Below are 8,695 nucleotides of genomic sequence, written 5' to 3'. Positions count from 1 at the left end.
GCCGGGGGCTGCTGTGCAAGCAATTTTTTTCACCTTCATAGCATTCCGACAGAAAACTTCGCATTTCCGAGAAGTCAGCGCTGATTCTTATCCCCATAACTTTCCACTGTTTCTAGATTGTTGGCCTGCAGTTACCAAGAACCAGGGCTAACAGCATTTCAAGCTTAAAAACTAGTTGTAAATAAGAGAAGCCATCGTACCTGGCCATTGACCTCACCAAGAACTCCTAGATTCTGTGGTGAAGCAGGACCCATGAAAATGGAAGCCTGCAAAATATGAAGTGTTCGCTTTTGCGACAAGAATAAAGTAAGTTTGGTAAAGTCTAAGGCCCAAGTCTTTTCGCTTCAGCCGCATAACACAGCCATTATGGCACTACTGAAGGATTATATACACCTACTTTTGGGTGCCTTAGAGGGAAGGGGATGAATGTGTATTTCGCACTGAAAGACTCGACGAAAACGTGGTTACAGAACAACGAGGCGTTCTTTTTCAACTCGGCAGTTTTTCGCCGTGAGTTGCTCGCCACATACAGCTCGAGCGACCGAAAAGAAAATGCTGAAATTAACGTTCGCTCAAGGTCACACCGGTCAGATGAAAGCGTGGCCAAGTTTATTGAGGACATGAACCGCCTCTTCAATCGGACCGACCCGGCCCTGCCCGAAGCTACAAAGGTGCGGACCTGTGGGGTAAAGGAGCAGCTGTTTCCTGGTCTCATGCGCGACCCTCCGAGAACCGTCGCCGCCTTTGCCAAGGAAGCTACGAGCATGGAACGTTCATTGCAGAAACGGAGTGCCCAATACGACCGTCAGGCAAATGTAGCGGCCGCTGACTACCGCACATTCTTGCCAGCCCCCGAGGACGAGTCGCTGCGAGAGCTTGTGCGAAGCCTTGTCCGCGAAGAACTGCGACTGCTCCACTTGGATGCTCCGTCAGCAAGCACACCTTCGACAGGCGATATCCTCCTTGACGTAGTCCGGCGAGTGGTGCAGCCACCACCAGCACCACTATCGGAGCCACACGTCATGTCTCACAGCGATGCCCTGCGCCGACCTGCCCCCGCGCCGCGAGCGTTTCGCCCCGTTGCCGGACCAGGACCACCCCATCGTTACCTGCGTCCAATCGAGCAGCAGGAACTATGCTCTGCTTTAGGAAAGCGCACGTATGGCGAACGTCCAACAATCGCCCAATCTGCTACCACTGTGGATAGCCCGGCCATATTCTGTGGAATATCACGTACCGGCGGATGGGTTTGAGAGGATTCCCACCAGACGCACCTCGAGCGCGCTATGGTGAAGAACCGCAGGACATAGAGGAGTACCTGGTCACTCAGGTGCTGCCCCCGACCTCGATGCGGCACCAATCGCGATCGCCGTTCCCTAGGCGCTTTGCTATGCCCAGACGGCCCTCATCCTCTGGTCAGTTCACAGGCACGTCCTCTCGCCGGGAAAACTGAATACAGCGTCCTCTGGGGTAGGGCCGGCGCCGCTGTACAGAGTCAACAGCCTCCACCCGACGGTTTGATGCGACGGCCCGAGCGGCGACGACCTGTTCCGACGACCTCACCGACGTGCTGCGCACGATTAGTTTCTGCTGCAATCCGCCTTTTTCATTTTCCTGTGCTGCCACCTCGCGTACAACGATGGAAGCTCACTGGTAGGCTACTGCGCTGCTAGCCCGGCCGGACTGAGTGCCTCTCCGGAGCACGTTTTGTTGGAATCTGTCGACGATGGCGTGTCCTGGGCAACACCTGGTACTTGGACGATTTCTAGGGTTGACTTATGGCTGGCTGTGAAGTCCGAGGCAGGCTACAGTGCCCACCGAAGGGCAAATTCTTCAGTATCTCCGATCATCCGGCATGCGATGCGATCGCCAGCTGAGCAAGGGCCGCCGCTTCAGAAATGAAGGCTACATTCGGAACATAATGTTCAATGAAATATCCCCGATCAGTGAGGTTGACGTTTTCCGCTGTATATGTCTGCCATCCATGAAAGGTGGATACAACATCGTGCACGCCGCATAGCACAGAAAACGACTGGGGACAACAGTTTTCACAAGCAATCGTAGTGCTCAAGAGTTGCACTGTAAAAACAAACCGTCATTTTGACGGCCACCTTTTTATCTATTTTGACGAGCCGCCGGCGTCAAACGGGAAAGACGGAGTTTTCGCCGTGAACGAGCGAGCGAGGAGAAAGAGATGGAGAGCGCAACACAAAACGAGAAACTTTATTGGCTGGCGCGTAGGGGTACGTCATGTGAGACGTCGTTCAACGCGCGCTTCCGGCCCCCGCTGTCAAGGAAGGAGTCCGGTTGTCGTGGTTCCCTCTCGCTTTTCTTTGTGCGCGCTGCTTCTGCCCTGGTGTGCGTTCTGACTTTTGCGCCATTTTGCCTTTTTGTGTGTGGCGCGTTGGAAGGCCGCGAAGACGCAATCAAGGAACGTATGGGCTGCTGCCGAAAATCAACTGCAGCGGGTAAAGGTAAGTGTTCTGCTTATATGCTTCGTTCGTGCAGTACGCGTTCTGTGAGGCACATAGCTACGAGGAGCACGCTAGTTCTCACGCGTAATGTATACACGCACCGATGGCCGTGGGCCCGAGATTGCCGTTCAGAGACGTGCTTCTACGTAAAGCGTGAATCGCGGCCTCATGGATCAGCCACGTGCAGCGATTTTCAGGGGCTGCGTGCGCCCACGTGTAAAAAAAAAAAAACTTCCTGTGAGGAACACTGAAGCGTACGAAGAGCATTGGCGCACGTTAATTGAAGAAAGTCGAAGAAAGTCGTTTATAGTATCTCTATCATGCGGGCACATACAATCGCGATCGAGCCTGACTTTCGGGTACGATTACTGCTACGCGGGCCAAGGATCGAAATCGAGTTGGTCGAGCTCTAGCGCGCCATGCGCCTCTGTTTAAATGCAGAGCACCATATGAATGGGCTTAATGGGCAGTAAAAATAGTCGTAAAAACCATTTTTTACATTTTCAGTTGTAATTCAGGCCAAGACATGTGCTATGACTACCATGCTGGCCATCTGCAGCTCCCTTGAATACATGGTGTCGGCACTACTGTCGTAGGTTCGTAAAAGTATTCGTCAATAAAAAGCAGACTACTTTTCGTGCACTGATCAGCTTATTTCTGTTTTATTTCTTACGCTCTCTCTCGCTTCCTGGCACACCGAGCCCCATACGTCGGTGTCCGGTGGCGATGGGGCAGCTCAGTGTTTAGTTCGTGTACTGATAGTGTGCAGTTTCATTCTTGTACAGCATTAAGATATGGGCCTAATTATTTCAGCAATAGTTATTTCCAAATAAATTCTGTTCATTTTTATAGCTTATTGCCTATAAGCCTCAAACAAGGGCCAAAAATTTCTTTCGACTGGCGTATCCATTAGCTGGGAATTATTGAATCAAGTAAATTTGTAGTCTTGTAATTTTATACCGCATTTTCATCCATTTCTGCTGAAATGATACTGTACCCGAGGTGTAGAAAGTGCCTTGATGACAGCAGGATCGTTGGAAGTATGGTTATGATTTATTATTGAGATGCATGTATCTGATCACTGATGTTTTCTCTAGAGTCTAATAACATGTGGCTTGTGAATTCCCAGCATGCAGCTGAAGGGGGGCTGGAAGGACTGCCAACAACACCTCACCTTGCTGTGATTGGTATGTATTTGTCATTTATAGAACTTTGGCTCAAAACATGGCTTGTGCAGTGTATTTTATTATTCTACGATGTAACCTGATTTTGTGTAACTTCACTCTACTTAGTAGGACATATTCAAAACTTAGGAATGAGGCTAGCCCTGGATGAAAGGCTTAATTGCTGCTTCATCTTATGTATGTGCAGTTTGTTTAATAATTAAACATGATAACAATGTGCAAGTTTGGCCAGTAGTTTTCCATTCTTATAAGAGTGTACAAAAAATTTGGAACTCAGTAGCAGTACTGTTGATAAGTGGGGAGGGTGGGGCTATCTCCGCACTATAAGGTGATATGCCAGAGTTCATCGAGACTAATGTGCGGCCTTTTGACTTGCCAAAAGCATGACGTTTTGCTAGAAAGCATGAACGAAGCTGAGCTTTGCTTTTCTCGTCAATGTCATGGCAGGCTAGGTACAAAATGGAGGGCCTTTGAAAAGTTGCCTTGGTGCTTGCCCAAGTTTCGTTACCTCATCACTATTCCCCATTATTTTAAAAAAAACGAAGTATTCTGTCGACAAAGTTAATGCTTTTTTGTCGTGCAATATTTGTAAAGCTTTTTCCATAAACAAGTTCTATGTAGTATGTTTACATGAAGCAAGCATCTTCAACAGATATAATTAGTGGCGTGTAAAGCACTGATAAGGGAGGGCACGTTGCATGTGTCTGTCTACTGCCAGGGTACCATAAGGCCTAGCAACAAGACCCAGTATGGCTTTTTACGCGTACATTTGAATTCGGCTTCTCTCAGTGTACACATCGAAGGCCATAGAGTTACTCGAATTATTAGATCACCCCTTTAGTGGGTAGCGTTTGCGTGTGACTAATTTTTTTCCTTGCAGGATCAAGCACGGGGGACATAAAGAAGATCATCGTTGCAGTGGATTCTACAAGAAGTCTTGAGAAGGCCATGGGCCTCCTCTTTGCTGCCTTCTTTGTGTTCAACGTTGCGTACCCTCCCGACTGCCCCCTGACCATGGAGTTTTTGCAGAGGTAAATGAGTGAATGTGGATGATGCGTTTGATAAGCAATCGGAATCCGAGGCAATAGTGTGAGCAGCAGGCTTCTTTTGCCTGAGGAAAGGCACTCGCCCTCCTTAGCCAGTGCCTGCAAATGATCAGTTCTGCCCTGTTCCCCTGAAATTCTGATGTCGTCACATACATTCCTCTCGTGCATTTCTTCGTTCTCTGGCACAGCACCGTGTTGCTTTTTTGCCACACCTGTATGGTGATTTGCCAGTCACAGGCATCTTTAGAAAGTAGAATGGTAAGATTATTGACATAGTGCTGCTTGCCAGCAGTACATGCTAACAAGCCTTGCACATTGGCTAGCTCTGGCAATTGCGAGATGAAGGTCGGACTTTTGATTTTAAATTGCACCCAGTTCTGGTATTCTGACACTTGCAGAACTGCGGATTTGATCATTGTCATGTGATGAATGCACCAGCCTGGCAGTTTGCATTGCCTAAACTTGGTCACGTGTCCTGTGAGTGCATCTAGATAACACTTTTCAGTGTTTTGCTTATTTTTTTGGTTGGCTACTGCAAGAAAGGGGCTAAGACGAAGAACCTGATAGGACGGGCGACAGTCAATTATTGCTAAATGTAATGTGTGCAGCACTTTTATAAGTACCGACGTCAGGAAAAATAGGAGCGAGGATTAAGTGTAAATGCAGTTATTTTAAGTCGCTCTACTATGTATCGTGTCCACTGGCTAATGTCCTAGTGCAACATTACAGTGTGTCTGACTATGGGTTGCGTCCACACGTGTGGCACTAAGTTGCCGGATGCCTGTCTGCACTTTTACAGGCCTCAGGTTCCCTTGTTACTATTGATACAGTGCTCGCTCTAGCCTGTGTACAATCAGCCCCGAGAAAGTAGAGCTCTCTACCTCACCTTCTGGGCACTCAACAAACCTTTTGCAATGATGAATGTCAGTTTTTCATTTTGCATTGAAACGGGAGACGTGACACATAGGCAGGACAGCTTCACAGGTAGTGTCACAACCATTACATGGCACTTTCCCCTTTCACCTGGCGATCTTTTAGGGGCTGGCAGGGTTATTAGCCCCTTTCAAAAAAAATTATGCTGTGATCCCATATTTGTCCAGAATTGCTCAGTACTTGAAATGGACAGGTGAAAGAGCCATCGTAAAGTCTGCTATGTTGGCACCTGAGAAGTTGGCCACCCTTTGTGTCAACAGTTGCAGTGTAAAAGAAAAAAAATTAAGACATTCATCATCGTGACAGGTTTGTTGATTGCTCAGAAGATTTCAGGTGTGAAATTCCGCTTATTTGTGGCCAAGGGCACAGAAATTAGAATGAGCATTGTGCAAATGGTAAGGTGATGAGGCATGATAATGAGGTTTGTAAATGTATGCATGGTTGCCACATGTGCAATTGCAGCCTATACCTGGACATCAGGGTGTTACATCAATACTGACCTATGTTTGCGGCTGGCAGCAGAAAACACTGAAGTGCAGCAAAATGCTCTTGCATAGTTATGGTTTCTAGACTCTGTGCATGGTTCCTGTACATGATGAGCACCTATTGTTACTAGAAATACTATACGGTTTGTATGTGCAATTGTGGGCTGTTTTACGAGTTATAATAATGGTTACATTTAGGTACATCATCTATTGTTAGTGCATGTATATGTAGCTATTTAAGCGCACTACTAGTGTGCTCACACTTGTTGCTACCTGATTTTATTCTCGTCTTTTCATTTTGTAATACTGTGTGTTGCAGGAGGTGGTGCAGTTCACACATTCATGGCATTTCACGCGTGTAGGCAGAGTATGTGATTGGAACAGTTTATGGAGCATGGATTTATTCTATCCTCGTTTTGTTTCCAGGTACCTTGGGCAGAGCAACCCAACGAAAGGGCACGGCAAAGGCAGGGCCTGCGGAATTGCACCAAAATTGCTGAGCCTGCTGAAGGCACTTTAATTTATGAATAAATGTGCAAGTAGAAATGTAAATTTGTTTTTGTTGCATGGTTTATGAGGTACTGCCCACTGCAAGTAACTGTCATGTGGTCAGGTTCACCACACTATATATTGACACAGAATTATGTTGAGACTTGTCATGTTGGGCCATCATACTGACAACACAGTTGCATTTCATGTTGACAAGCCAAATTTTGGAATGGTTAAAAGCATAGTCATTTCAAAATTACAGCCTGCTATTACCTTGATGGCCAAATGCTGTACTGACAGTTATAGATAATTTGAAATTTTCAAAAAGTCTTGAAGTCATAAAAACAGTTTTAAAATTGACAGCTTGCCATCGCAGACAATCAGTGGTATAATTACAGTTTGGCTGTATTTTCAAATCGATAAAAAGACATCGAAGTCAGGAAAAAACATTGTCATTTAGAAATGACATCTTGCTGTAACTGCTACGGTCAAATGCTATCAAATTGACAGTTTGGTTGTATTTCACATTGACAAGAAAAACATCAAAATGATGGAAAAACTGTCATTTAGAAATGATGTTCTGCTGTCACTTTGATGGTCAAATGTCATCAAATTGACGGTTCAGTTGTATTTCAGATTGACAAGAATAATAATAATTGGTTTTTTTGGGGGGGAAAGGAAATGGCGCAGTATCTGTCTCATATATCTTTGGACACCTGAACCGCGCCGTAAGGGAAGGGATAAAGGAGGGAGTGAAAGAAGAGAGGAATAAATAGGTCCGTAGTGGAGGGCTCCGGAATAATTTCGACCACCTGGGGATCTTTAACGTGCACTGACATCGCACAGCACACGGGCGCCTTAGCGTTTTTCCTCCATAAAAACGCAGCCGCCGCGGTCGGGTTCGAACCCGGGAACTCCGGATCAGTAGTCAAGCGCCCTAACCACTGAGCCACCGCGGCGGGGCGAGATTGACAAGAAAGACGTCAAAATGATGGAAAAACTGTCATTTAGAAATGATGTTCTGCCGTCACTTTGATGGTCAAATGTCATCAAATTGACGGTTCGGTTGTTTTTCAGATTGACAAGAAAAACATCAAAATGATGAAAAAACACCGTCATTTTAAAATGACTTGGTGCCGTCATTTTAACGGTCAAATGCTTGGAAATAGAGCTGCCAAGGTATTTCCCGTATAAAAGCACAAGCGTACTCACAACATGGCGCAGCTCTGCTAGCATTTCATTTTACTTTCCCACGGCACACCGCTGCATAGCTTAAACAAGCGTGCGCATCCATAAAGACGAGCGCGAGAGGCGCACATTGATCCATTCCGGCGATACCACGCAGAGGTCTTCATCATGGATATGATTCGAACACACGCATAACGCATCTTCTTCTTCTTCTGCCTCTTAATACATGGCACATACCCACACGGGGGGATTGCCCAGGGTGTAGTGGCATAAACAAGGAAATTTCCGTAGGAGATTATGACAAACATTTAGCACCATGCGTGAATGCTCTCGTAGCTTCTTTTTCGTTGCCCGCTCCATCGCGCGTTGAAAGCGGCTCACGCACTTGCCCATTCGGCCTTCTTGCTTGAGAAAGCAAAAAGCGTCGGAACGAAGTCTAAATGCCGCGGTGACATTCGAGGCCTTTCTTCTCATGAATAAAACCTTTTGTGATAGACTTCACACGCATTTAACCGCAGTACCTCGTCCGTACCTGTCACAAAGTGATTCCCGCACAGTCTTGACGTGCTTGACGGTGCCCAAGGGCGGCCACGATCGTCAAGCCGGCGAACTTCTTTTATCCACGCTTTGCGTCGAAGGCTGTCCCGAGAAGCGCTAGGAAAGTGAAAAAATCCGAGTTTGCTTCCCTTTACATATTGGGCATTGCAGCCGTATGCACCACATTTCGTAGGTATCGCGAAATGCTTCGCACTGAACGCCCGACGGCTGCAGCAACGCACCCTGCGGACGAAGCCGGTTAGTTTACACTTCCACTGCCGGTCACGAAAGGGGCGCGCGACCCTTCCAATATGTTTCGCGACACCGCCGCCAGGGGATGGGCGCATGCACAGTCGCGT

General features: G+C 47.1%; 1 long non-coding RNA gene across 1 annotated transcript; it reads left to right on the top strand.

The window, feature by feature from the left end:
- Window positions 1-4,550: 4,550 nt before the first annotated feature.
- Window positions 4,551-6,674, top strand: LOC144116118 (uncharacterized). Its single transcript, XR_013311743.1, has 2 exons — window positions 4,551-4,689; window positions 6,549-6,674. It is a non-coding gene; the product is annotated as an uncharacterized LOC144116118 (long non-coding RNA).
- Window positions 6,675-8,695: the final 2,021 nt, after the last annotated feature.

Source organism: Amblyomma americanum, chromosome 1, assembly GCF_052857255.1.
Source record: "Amblyomma americanum isolate KBUSLIRL-KWMA chromosome 1, ASM5285725v1, whole genome shotgun sequence".
NCBI lineage: Eukaryota > Metazoa > Arthropoda > Arachnida > Ixodida > Ixodidae > Amblyomma > Amblyomma americanum.
The sequence above is the reverse complement of the archived record's forward strand: the minus strand, read 5'-3'. Positions and strand labels throughout refer to the sequence as shown.